A 12822-nucleotide genomic window follows, 5' to 3' on the forward strand; every position below is an offset into this window, starting at 1 on the left:
CCTGCAGTCCTCAGTATCTCTCTGACTCCAGCGGGTGGTACAGATGCACACCTGCAGTCCCTCAGTATCTCTCTGACTCCAGCCGGTGGTACAGATGCACACCTGCAGTCTGACTACTTTTATTTGATTTTTAGTTCGTATTTTTCTTTTTTCTTTCTCTCAGCTGTGCTTCCTGAGGTGTTAGGCACCTTTGTGGGCCATCCCTCACTGGAAGCCGGGCGTCCGAGGGGTTGGACACCCCTGTATGTGTTTTGCCCGCAGGTTCTTGGAAGTGAAAGGCCGGGGGCTCCTGGTTACTTAACTCCAAAGCTGATATAGCTGCTCCCTTGTCTACTGCCTTTTTTGTGCTTGTAAATTTAAAAAAAAAAAAAGGTAAGAGGAGCTGAGCCGGCGGACATCTTTCCCCTTGAGTAAGGTGTGGGGTTGCCAGGGCTGTCGATACCAGCCGTTCCTGGAGTAGCGGGTTCCCTCTTAGCCCGCGGCTCCGGGGTGTTTCCAGAGGAGAAGGGTGAGTTGAGCTTTCAGCCCGTGTATTTATTTTGCAGCTTTCGCCGCTTTTTAGCACGGCTGTGACTGGGGGCTGTTTGTTTTTTTTTGGCTCCCACTCTGGAGCGGTGTGTTTTTTACCCGGCAGCGGCTTTTCTCCCCGTTTGATTTTTGTCTTCTGCGCCGACGGAGCGTGCGGTTTTTTTGCCGGCAGCAGCCTTTCTCCCTCACTCACAGACCGCGTGGCTACGCAGCCGAGTTAGGGCCCTCGCACCAAATACTCGCCTGCCGGGCTTGGGGGGCGCGCGGCCAAGCGCTGAACTCTGCTTCTCTTTGCTCGGCTTTCCTCCTCCGGCATGGAGGGCTCGTTCGGAGCGGACCGAGCTCCCCTGTGGAGGGGTGGGGGGTGGAACTGCTGTGCATCGCGCGGTCAATTGTAGAAGATTCCCTGCCTGTTTTGACCCCGTGGGGGAAGATTTTGCGGGCAATGACACCCCGTGATTCTGCTGAGGGAGAAGGGGACCTGGAGGATTTTTTCCTGGAATTTATTCAACTTACGCACCAAGCCTTCCTGGCTAGGAGGCAGACGGTGCCAAAGAGACTCGGACCTACAAGGGACCCTGTCGGTGCCTCTGGCGAAGAAGGCTCGCGGCTCGGAGCAGCATCAGCATCCGGGGGATCTCTCTCTTCAGCCTGGGGATTCCTTCCGAGTGCTACAAGACCTGGATCGAGTCCAGATGCTGCGGCAGTCTCGGGGACACCTCCGGTGGTAGACCCGGACCTAACTCCGGATCCAGGGGACGTGAATCCTGATGATCTTGATGGATTCCACCTCCTCCTCCGCTTCTGGTAGCAATGGAGTGCTTCAGGTCGCTCATTTAGAAGCGGGCATTGCCTATGTGGCGGGTGCACTATATGACCTCGTGCGGACAACAGCTAGGAGTATGGTATCAGTGGTGGCGGCGTATCGCTTTCTTGGCTGCCTAATTGGGCAGCGGATTTGTCCTCAAAGTTTTAGCTTTGTAACCTTCTCTTTAAAGGCAAGCTCCTGTTCAGAGATGACCTTGATAAGCTGGTGAAGCTGCTCGGAGAGTCCAAGGGCAGTAGGTTGCCAGAAGATAGATGTTCCAAGAAGGTTTTTTCCACCTCGGCCTCGTTTTCAGGACTCTCGCCGGTATAGAGCCCAGGTATTCTGCGCCTTCTACTTCCAAACAGACTCTGGGACGCCAGCAGTTCTTTTGCAGTGGCCGCCGCTCCAGCAAGGACTCTGGGAACCTCAGTGCCGGAAACAGTAAATTCTTCCAATGAAGCCACGAGCACCCATTCCGTCTTTGAAGCTGTCGGAGGCAGATTATCCAGCTTTTAACACGGAATGGGCAACAATCACTTTGGATCTTTGGGTCCTGGCAGTGATCAGAGACTGCTATGCACTGGAGTTCTCATGTCCGGTCCGGGAGGTATTTGTGGAGTCCCACGTGGCCTCGAGCAGCAAGCGCGAGGTGGTCCGGGTGACACTGCAACGACTTCTCGACCTCAACGCTATTGTTACAGTTCCGGAGGTGCAGCAGGGACGGGGCCGGTACTCTGGGATACTTTGTGGTCCCCAAGAAGGAGGCACGTTTTGCCCGATTCTAGATCTGCAGCAGGTGAATTGTTGCCTTCGGGTTCCTTGCTTTGAATGGAAACATTGCGGATAGTAGTGGCTGCGGTGCGGAAAGGGGAGTTCCTGGCTTCCCTGGACCTCACGGAGGCGTATTTGCATATACCTATCCGACTGAGTCATCAGAGACTTCTGTGCTTCAAAGTGGTTGATTCACGCGAAGTCTCGGGAGGGCTGCGAGAGATCGGTGCACATGGTGATTTTCACCCTAAGGTCACTCAGATGGGTAATCAATGTGCAGAAGAGTCAATTGGAGCCCGCTCAACAGCTGATTTACCTGAGAGCGCGATTCGATACCTTGCGAGGCAAGGTATTGCTGGCGGCGGACCGCATAACGAAGTTACAAACTCAGATCCATTCCCTCCTTCGGAGGAGCACTCCCACGGTGTGGCACCATTTTCAAGTCCTGGGCTCCGGGCATCCACTTTGGATTTGGTCCCTTGGGCATTCGCTCGCTTACGACCATTACAACGTGCGCTTTTGTCTCGGTGGAGTCCGGTGTCTGAGCAATTCCTCCTCCCAATGCCTCTGCTCCCGGAGTCCAGAGTCAGTCTGTCATGGTGGCTCTCACGTGACAATTTGGAATGGGGAATGGATTTGGACCCTCAGAATTGGCTGATAATCTCCACCAATCCCTGTCTCTCTGGTTGGGGAGCAGCGTGTGCAGACAAATCTGCCCAGGGGCTCTGGATGGCGACGAAAGGCTCCTGGTCCATAAATCGCCTCGAGACGAGAGCGGTACATTTGGCTCTGCAGCCCTTTCTTCCCTGGATACAGGGCAGGATGATGCGCGTATTCTCCGACAATGCGACAACTGTAGTATACATCAACCGACAGGGCGGGACTCGAAGCCCCGCGGTGGCGCTAGAGGCCCGTCTACTGTTGGCCTGGGCAGAACGACATCTAGGAGGCATTGCAGCGTCGCATGTTGCGGGAGTTTAGAACGTGCAGGCAGATTATCTCAGCAGACAGCAACTGGATCCAGGAGAGTGGAAGTTGTCTCTCTAAACGTGGAATCTCTTTTGTGCCAGATGGGGAGCTCCTCAATTGGATCCGATGGCTGCGCGGGTGAATGCGAAAACAGGGCGTTTCTTCAGCCGTCACCGAGAGCAGGGCTCTGTGGACATCGACACGCTCGTGTGTCCCTGGCCCATGGGAATTCTCCGGTATGCCTTCTCCGTCGCATAGAGCTCCACCTGAGACGTGTGGTTCTGGTGGCGCCGGAGTGGCCACGCCATCCGTGGTTCACGGATCTGGTGCGCCTGGCTCTAGAAGGGCTGCTACAGCTGGCCCATCTGTCACATCTGCTCAGTCAAGGGCCCATATTTTTGGATCGGGAGGATCACTTCTTTCTCGTGGCTTGTTTTTTGCGAGGTGACGTTTACGCTTGAGGGGTTATTCCGAACAGGTCATTTCCACCCTTCTTCAGGCGAGACGTCCGGCCACCTCTATGGCCTATGTGAGAGTCTGGAAGCTTTTTGAGACATGGTGTCATCAGCAGTCTTGCGATCCTTTGACAGCCGAGGTCCCTCGGGTGCTTGATTTTCTGCAGCAGGGTCTCGCTTAAGGGTCTAGCGTTCAATTCCCTTCGTGTATAGGTTGCGGCTCTGGGTGCCTTGAGGAGAACGTTCAATGACTGTTCGCTGGCAGTGCATCCAGATATTGCTCGGTTTCTTAAGGGGGTCAAACATGTCCGCTGGTCCGTGCAGTGTGTCCCGATTGGTGTTTGAATCTCGTACAGTGAGTGCTGTGCACCGCCCCATTCGAGCCTATTCGCAGAACGTCCCTGAAAGATCTGACGTAGAGAACAGTGTTTTTGATGGCCATTTGTTTGGCGCATCGGATCTCTGAATTACAGGCATTGTCGTGTCGAGATCCTTTTCTGCGGATTTCCGACGATCGGGTGTCCTTGCACACGGTGCCGTCTTTCGTCCCTAAGGTGGTTTCGGCATTCCACATGAATCAGGCTGTGGAGCTTCCGGGGTTTCCTCATTGGTCCCGAGAGTCTTCTCAGGGCAGAGACCTTCATCTGTTGGACCTGCGGTGCACCTTATTGCATTATCTGGAAGTTACCAATGATTTCCGACGTTCCGATCATTTGTTTGTTCTTTTTGGTGGTCCAAAGAAGGGGGACAAAGCCTCCAAGGCGACCATATCTTGGTGGATTAAAGAAGCCATTTCTTCGGCATACATTGACCGAGGGCATCCTGTGCCTTGGGGTCTCAGAGCTCATTCCACTAGGGCCCATGCTACTTCCTGGGCAGAGTGTCAACTACTGTCACCTCAGGAAATCTGTAGAGCGGCTGTGTGGTCTTTGCTGCACAATTTCACTAAACATTACCGATTGGATGTTAAAGCTAATGATGAATCATCCTTCGGTGAGAGTGTTCTGCGTGCGGGTCTTTTGGGTTCCTGCCCAGAGTAGGTTGGCTTGGGTACATCCCACTTCTCTGGACTGATCCTGTACGTACTGGGAAAAGAAAATTGGTTCTTACCTGCTAATTTTCGTTCCAGTAGTACTAAGGATCAGTCCAGAGGCCCACCCCTTTCTTCAGATACCGAAAGACTGTCTTGCTCAGAACTTGGTTATAATTTTTCATGAAGGTCATTGCTGCAGATATGATTGAGGGAGCGCTGTTTAGCAGTTGATTCGGTTTGATTGTTCCAGGGGCGTAGGGGTTGGCCGTGTTTTTGGTTGGCTACTACCCTTCGTTCTTTAGTTCTGTTAGCTTGGGCTTGGGTACAAGACAATATTGAGGGACTGCAGGTGGCACTCTCGTATATATGGCAGTGCCCAAGGTTTTTTGCTCTCTGACTCCACCTGCTGGTAGGGATACACAACCCACTTCTCTGGACTGATCCTTAGTACTACTGGAATGACAATTAGCAGGTAAGAACCAATTTTCTTATTTATTGGGGAAGAATCCGCAGTCGGTTGTTATGAGAAGGCCCTCATGCGTACTCTGTGCAGGAATATAAACACTCATAACTGCAGGCAGCTTCTATTTCCCAGCCTATCACGCATAAGGCACCTATGGGAGCACAGCAATGTGTCTTACGCATGCATTCTGGTGCAGGCAGGTCCTCCTCTTCCCCACAGTGACCCTAGAGTTTACCCTCCCCAGTCTGAGGGGGAGAGAGAAGAAGGTGAGGGAGGGAGGGAGGAGTTTGGAGGGTGACAGGACTGGAGGGGCATTGGGGTGTGATGGGAGGAAGGGCTGTGGCTTTCTCCACGTCCAGCGCAATCTTCCCTCCTCCCCTACCTCCATCCCCACTCTTCCTTCTTTTCACCTTCCCTTCTTCGTCTCTTCCCCCTCCTCCCTCCATCCTAATCTTCCTCCCTCCCTTATTCCTCAGCCCCTCCTTCTTTTCCCTCCTCTGAGATCTTCAGATCCCTTCCCCTTCCTCTCCAGCCCCAGTCACTAAAATACCTTTCCTCTAATAAAGAATCAACTGAATTTACTGGGCACAGAAATGTCAGAACATTTTATAAACTAAAACAGAAATTATAGTATTTAAATTAGAAATATATGCAAATTTGCCACATAATTATCTCAGAATTTTGAAAAATCAGTCTCAGGAAACTGGGGGCTCTGGATGTAGCCTGCCAGTCTGAGATCAGCCTTGTAGTGGTGGGTCCTCCTGATAATGTGACTCCATCCTTACTACCGTCCCATCTGACCAGCGTTAGCTCCTCTGGCCCACAGTCTCCCTGGCAGTGTCATAAGAACATGCCATACTGGGTCAGACCAAGGGTCCATCAAGCCCAGCATCCTGTTTCCAACAGTGGCCAAACCAGGCCATAAGAACCTGGCAAGTACCCAAAAACTAAGTCTATTCCATGTTACCGTTGCTAGTAATAGCGGTGGTTATTATCTAAGTCAGCTTGAGTAGTAGCAGGTAATGGACTTCTCGTCCAAGAACTTATCCAATCCTTTTTTAAACATAGCTATACTAACTGCACTAACCACATCCTCTGGCAACAAATTCCAGAGTTTAATTGTGCGTTGAGTGAAAAAGAACTTTCTCCGATTAGTTTTAAATGTGCCACATGCTAACTTCATGGAGTGCCCCCTAGTTTTTCTATTATCTGAAAGAGTAAAAAAATGATTCACATCTACCCATTCTAGACCTCTCATGATTTTAAACACCTCTATCATATCCCCCCTCAGCCGTCTCTTCTCCAAGCTGAACAGTCCTATCCTCTTTAGTCTTTCCTCATAGGGGAGCTGTTCCATTCCCCTTATCATTTTGGTTGCCCTTCTCTGTACCTTCTCCATCGCAATTATATCTTTTTTGAGATGCGGCGACCAGAATTGTACACAGTATTCAAGGTGCGGTCTCACCATGGAGCGATACAGAGGCATTATGACACTTTCCGTTTTATTCACCATTCCCTTTCTAATAATTCCCAACATTCTGTTTGCTTTTTTGACTGCCGCAGCACACTGAACTGACTATTTCAATGTGTTATCCACTATGATGTCTTGATCTCTTTCTTGGGTGGTAGCACCTAATATGGAACCTAACATTGTGTAACTATAGCATGGGTTATTTTTCCCTATATGCATCACCTTGCACTTATCCACATTAAATTTCATCTGCCTGGAGCCCTTTTTAAATATTGTGGTTACATTAGCTATCCTCCAGTCAATGGATGATTTTAATGATAGGTTACAAATTTTTACTAATAGGTCTAAAATTTCATTTTTGAGTTCCTTCAGAACTCTGGGGTGTATACCATCCGGTCTAGGTGATTTACTACTCTTCAGTTTGTCAATCAGGCCTACCACATCTTCTAGGTTCACCGTGATTTGGTTCAGTCCATCTGAATCATTACCCATGAAAACCTTCTCCAGTATAGGTACCTCCCAACATCCTCTTCAGTAAACACCGAAGCAAAGAAATCCTTAATCTTTCCGCGATAGCCTTATCTTCTCTAAATGCCCCTTTAACTCCTCGATCATCTAACGGTCCAACTGACTCCCTCATAGGCTTTCTGCTTCGGATATATTTTAAAATGTTTTTACTGTGAGTTTTTGCCTCTACGGCCAACTTCTTTTCAAATTCTCTCTTAGCCTGTCTTATCAATGTCTTACATTTAACTTGCCACCGTTTATGCATTATCCTATTTTCTTCTGTTGGATCCTTCTTCCAATTTTTGAATGAAGATCTTTTGGCTAAAATAGCTTCTTTCACCTCCCCTTGTAACCATGCCGGTAATCGTTTTGCCTTCTTTCCACCTTTCTTAAATTGTGGAATACATCTGCACTGTGCTTCTAGAATGGTATTTTTTAACAATGACCACGCCTCTTGCACACTTTTTACTTTTGTAGCTGCTCCTTTCAGTTTTTTTCTTACAATTTTTCTCATTTTATCAAAGTTTCCCTTTTGAAAGCTTAGCATGAGAGCCGTGGATTTGCTTACTGTCCCCCTTCCAGTCATTAATTCAAATTTGATCATATTATGATCACTATTGCCAAGCGGCCCCACGACCGTTACCTCTCTCACCAAATCCTGTGCTCCAATGAGAATTAGATCTAAAATTGCTCCCTCTCTCTCGTCTGTTCCTGAACCAGTTGCTCCATAAAGCTATCATTTATTCCATCCAGGAACTTTATCTCTCTACCGTGTCCCGATGATACATTTACTCAGTCAGTATTGGGGTAATTGAAGTCTCCCATTATAACCGCACTACCAATTTGGTTAGCTTCCCTAATTTCTCTTAGCATTTCACTGTCCGTCTCACCATCTTGACCAGCCACCCAGCTATCTACATTCCTAATAATCAAATCACCAACTATGACGGCTGACCTAACTCTTCCCTCCTGGGCAGTAGGCCTTGGAGAGATATCCTCGGTGCGAAAGGACAATGCATCACTTGGAGAGCAGGTCCTTGCCACAGGATCCTTTCCTGCTGCATCAGGTTGATGCCCTCCAATCATGAGACCACCTTCCTCCAAGGCAGCACCAGGGCTGCCAGTCTGAAGTTGGGACTTGGCTACTATGTCCCTGAAGGTCTCATCTATATACCTCTCTATCTGCTTCAGCTCCTCCAGGTCTGCCCCTCTAGCCTCCCGAGATCGGACTCGTTCTCTGAGAGCCAGGAGCTCTTTGCATCGCATGCACATGTACAACTTCTCACCGGCAGGTAAAAAATCATACATGTGCCACTCTATGCAAAAGACTGTGGTCTCCTTTTGGAACCACTTTTTTTGAACTTTGATGGTGTTCCTTAATGGGCTGACTCGGGGGTGGGGGGGTGGGGGTTTGCTTGTTTTCTTTGTTAAAGGCCCAATATGTTTTTCTATAAGCACGTATGAAGTAGATGGGGTTGGGGGGGCGGGCTAGAGCTTAATCTGTATAATGTTTGAGATTTTATATGCTGCTCCACCTCTTGATGTACTGTGTAATTTTGTGTGCTTTATTGACATTACAATAAACATATTACAAAAAAAAAAAAGAATGGATGCATTTATGCTGCTCATTAAAAGAAGAAAACTCTTCCAATTTCTTCCATAAAAATTCTTGGAACTATTGCTCTCCATAGAGGTATCTGGGAAAATTCCATTGACATTGTAGTGGATGAAAATCTTCAAAATCCATCCACACCGGTGAATGGTCCGATATCTCAATTGGACCAATCTCTGCTTTTTATAGTCTCAAATTTGCTACTGTGCACCAGCTAGCAATCTATACGTGAGTCTTTTCTATGTGCCTGTGATATATGCGTTTATTCCCTTTCAAGTGGTTGTAGGGTCCTCCAAGTATCCACCAAGTCTAAGCTATTACAAACATGTGAAGCCACTTTTGTTACTTTATCCCCTAAAACCTTACAGCCAATTGTTGCAGACACGCCTTGTGGCTATGTATTCCATGGTGAATGCATGTGGGAAAGCCCTGGGAAGGGGCGTAGAGGCATGATTGCTTGCTCCTGTGTGAGTGTGAGTCCCTGGTCCACGAGATAACTCAGAGAGAAGCCCCAAGTGCAAGCTTGGACACAGTTTGACTCATGAAAGAATGGAACCAGAGCAGGGGACTCCTGGTCCAAAGAGTGAAGAGTCAGAGTTCATAGAAGAAGGATTCCCGGAGATTGGACTAGATGAGGACTCCTGGACATGGAAGGAGAGAGTGTACTCTTGAAGATGAAGACGAGACTCTTGAAGACTATGAAGAGGAACACTCTTGGGTATGAAGAAGAGATGAGGCTCTTGAAGTTAGGGAGTGCTATCCCTCCAGGTGCCCTACACAGCCCAAGGACTGGTCGCGGACCACCTTGTCCGCTGCGCGCCCTACACAACCCGGAGGCTAGGAGCGGGAGGAGCACCAGACGGAGAGGAGTCGGGCAGCACTCGACGAAGTCCAATGGAGAGATTCCAATCTATCAAACATAGACTGATTGGAGTCCGGGGAATGCCAAGATCTGCTGACGTGTTCTCCAGTATAATGATGTTTAGTGAAGAGGGAGGTATGCAGAGGGCAGTACCTCAGACAAAGCCATCTTGACATTAGGATACCTGGACTGCTGAAGCGAGGGAAAGTATCTCTTGGCGCCAGGCGCTCTGGACGTCTGTAACGAGGGAATGGCCTCTGGACACTGGAAGCTTCTGACATCGGAGAGATGGATGACAGCAGGAATGGGCCTCTGCTTAACGTAGGATCTGAAAGTCTTTATAGAAGAAGATGGACGGACATCAGGATGGAGGACGTCGGAACACCACGATATCTGGGACTCAGAACAGGCGGACTTCTGGACGTCAGGACATCGAGACATAGGAGTATCAGAGACATCTATTAATTAATTAAGTTGACTTATATAATAACCACCGCTATTATTAGCAACGGTAACATGGAATAGACTTAGTTTTGGGGTACTTGCCAGGTTCTTATGGCCTGGATTGGCCACTGTTGGAAACAGGATGCTGGGCTTGATGGACCCTTGGTCTGACCTAGTATGGCATATTCTTATGCTCTTATGTTCTAATAGACGAGGAGTACAGAGGCTTGAGGAAAGGAATCCAGGGCTGGAACATACCACGAGGAAGGTAGATGACAGGGGAGACCTGGACGTCGGACGAAGACATCACAAAGAGAGAAGACTTGAAGACGAAGTCTTCTGGACAGGAGCTTGAAGATAACCACAGTGGAACTCTGAGGATGGAACTCTCTGGAGGATGTTGATCCTGGAGGGTGTTACTCCATCCGAAGGCACTGAAAGAATGAAGCAGTGCCCTTTTATAGGGCAGGAGCAGGAAGAGCCCTGAAGACATCATCTGGGAGGGCTGAAGAGGAACTTCATGCTTTGTCCCTTTAAATAGAGAGAAGAGCCGGGTGGCCAGCCCCTAGAGGGAGCCCTGGAGCACAGGAGGCGGAGCCTAGGCCTGCAGCAGGGTTGGAGCGAAGAGGAAGGCCTGAGGACGTCGGGTAGCGGCTTCCTGCCACTGAAGAGAGGTCTCGGTGGCAGCACTCGGGCCATGGAGGAGGGGAATCCCCACAAGGGGATTCCCTCGACGGAGAGTTCCGGCTGCATCCTAGGCTGCGAAGAGAGGAGGAATCCTGGGCGAGGGGAGTTCTCTCGAAGCAGCATCGGCGCAGGAGGGGGAGGAAGACAGCAGGCGGGTTACACAGCCGTGAACAGGAGGGCAGCGTGGTTCGGCGGCAGTCCGGGCCGCGACAAAAGTGAGGCCCTGTCCGCGGAGCAGCCGCGAGCAGGGCATAACGCCAATAAAGGGTCAGAGACCACAAAATCCCCCCCCCCCACCCCACTATCAAACAACCCTGTGACTTATCCGCTAAACAGTTTAATCAATTTGGAAAAAAATTAATGCAGGTAAGAATTGTCCATATACATTACAGATTATAATCGACTGGCCAAATGCTATTCCTTCCACAATGAGATATGTACCTTATGGATAAGTTTAAATTCATGTAGCAGTAAATGGAACTTGCTTTCCAATCAGTTTGGCAACCTCAGCTGTCTTGCTAGAAGCCAGGGATGAGTACACCTCTCCCATCCATGCTCCCTTAACTTTCTGATGCTCTTTTTCATCTAATCGTGTTTCCTGCAACATAGCTATTTGTATATGGTGCCTCTGCATTGTCTGCAATATTTTATAGTGTTTGAACGCAGAACCTATACCAGACACATTCCACGTAGCAAACCAGACTGAGGATTGAGCCATAGCTTCAACTCAGTGAGAACCAAAGAACTGTGTTCTAGTCTGACTTCCCCACTTCCTGACCAGAGCTTCCCAGCCTAAGCTCGAGCCTATAGAGCTTGGCAAATTAACTGAACATTCCCCATCAAGTGAATCTCCTATGTGACCCTTACCCCCTGGATCCTAATGCTCCTTTTCTAATTCGTCGCCCATACCTCTCCCTTCTTCCCACATCCATTATTTTCCCTGTCCTCCAACTCCATAGTTCTGTTGGGAGTGCCAGGGGAGAACGTGTGCCTTTGGGTTATGGCACGACCCCTGAGGAGGACTCCGGAGAAGCACCGAGGCAGGTGAGACGATGACTGCCTCCGGGCCACAAGGAAGAGAGCTTGGCGTCGGCGGCACTCCCGCCGCGCAGGGGAGACATGGTCGGTGAGGTGAGAGGCTGCTCGAGGCTAGGCCGCAAACAGAATCGCAACAGTTCCCCTCTCCAAGGGGCGCGACCCATGTTTACATGTGGGAACCCCAACTCCTAGCCTGCAGATTCAGCTACAATGAAAGATTAAACAAAAAAGTTTTCATAATTATCACATTGTCCAGTTCTGCTGCTTCCCAAAACTTTCTTCAACGTATTTTCAGCTCCAATGAACGTCTGCTCTGTTATTAACAAACAACTTACTTATTTTATTTATTTAACAGTTTTATATACCGAAGTTCTGGTAACAAAGTTACTAATCACTTCGGTTTACATTACAACAATAGATTGACAGTATAAAGAATAATGTCTTACAATGAACAGGGTAAAAAGAACTTGGAAAAAAATAAATAATAACTTAATAGGAGTAATTATATACAGAGTAGTGGACCGTCCTGGAGATCAAAGCTTAGATATTGAGTTTAAGATTAAGAGAATGCTTGGTTGAACAACCAGGTCTTTAGTCTTTTTTTAAAGGTGGGAGTCGATTGTTCAATTCTAAGGTCTGGTGGAAATGAGTTCCAAAGATTAGGACCAGCAGTGGAAATAGTTCTTTTGCTAAGTGAAGTCTTGAGAGGATGGGCTGTCAGCGTGCCCTTCTGAGCTTGTCTAGTCGGACGAGAGGTGGAGTGAAGCTGAAAAGGGATGGTGAGGTCCATTGGAGTGGAGTTATAGATGGCTTTGTGGATTATTGATAGGGATTTATAGAGGATTCTGTGTTTGATTGGGAGCCAGTGAAGGTTCTTTAAAATGGGAGTAATGTGGTCCCTTTTATTAGATTTGGTTAGGATCCTCGCAGTGGCATTTTGTAACATTTGCAGAGGTTTCAGAGTGTTTGCGGGTAAACCAAGCAGCAAAGAATTACAATAGTCTATCTTCGAGAAAATGATTGCTTGTAATACATATCTGAAGTCTTGGAAGTATAAGAGTGGTCTTAGCCTCTTTAAATACTTGAAGTTTAAAGAAGCAGTCTTTATGGTGTTGTTAATGAAGCTTTTTACCTGCTATTAAGTTCACTTAGAGAATAGCCACTGCCATTAGCA

At 48.6% G+C, this 12822-nt stretch overlaps 1 protein-coding gene across 1 annotated transcript in view; it reads left to right on the top strand.

Moving 5' to 3' along the window:
* LOC115086658 (cullin-9-like) overlaps nucleotides 1-12822 on the top strand; it is a 582584-nt gene that overhangs the window by 131214 nt on the left and 438548 nt on the right. The gene's annotated exons all lie outside the window — the stretch shown is intronic.

This window comes from Rhinatrema bivittatum, chromosome 3 (assembly GCF_901001135.1).
Source record: "Rhinatrema bivittatum chromosome 3, aRhiBiv1.1, whole genome shotgun sequence".
NCBI lineage: Eukaryota > Metazoa > Chordata > Amphibia > Gymnophiona > Rhinatrematidae > Rhinatrema > Rhinatrema bivittatum.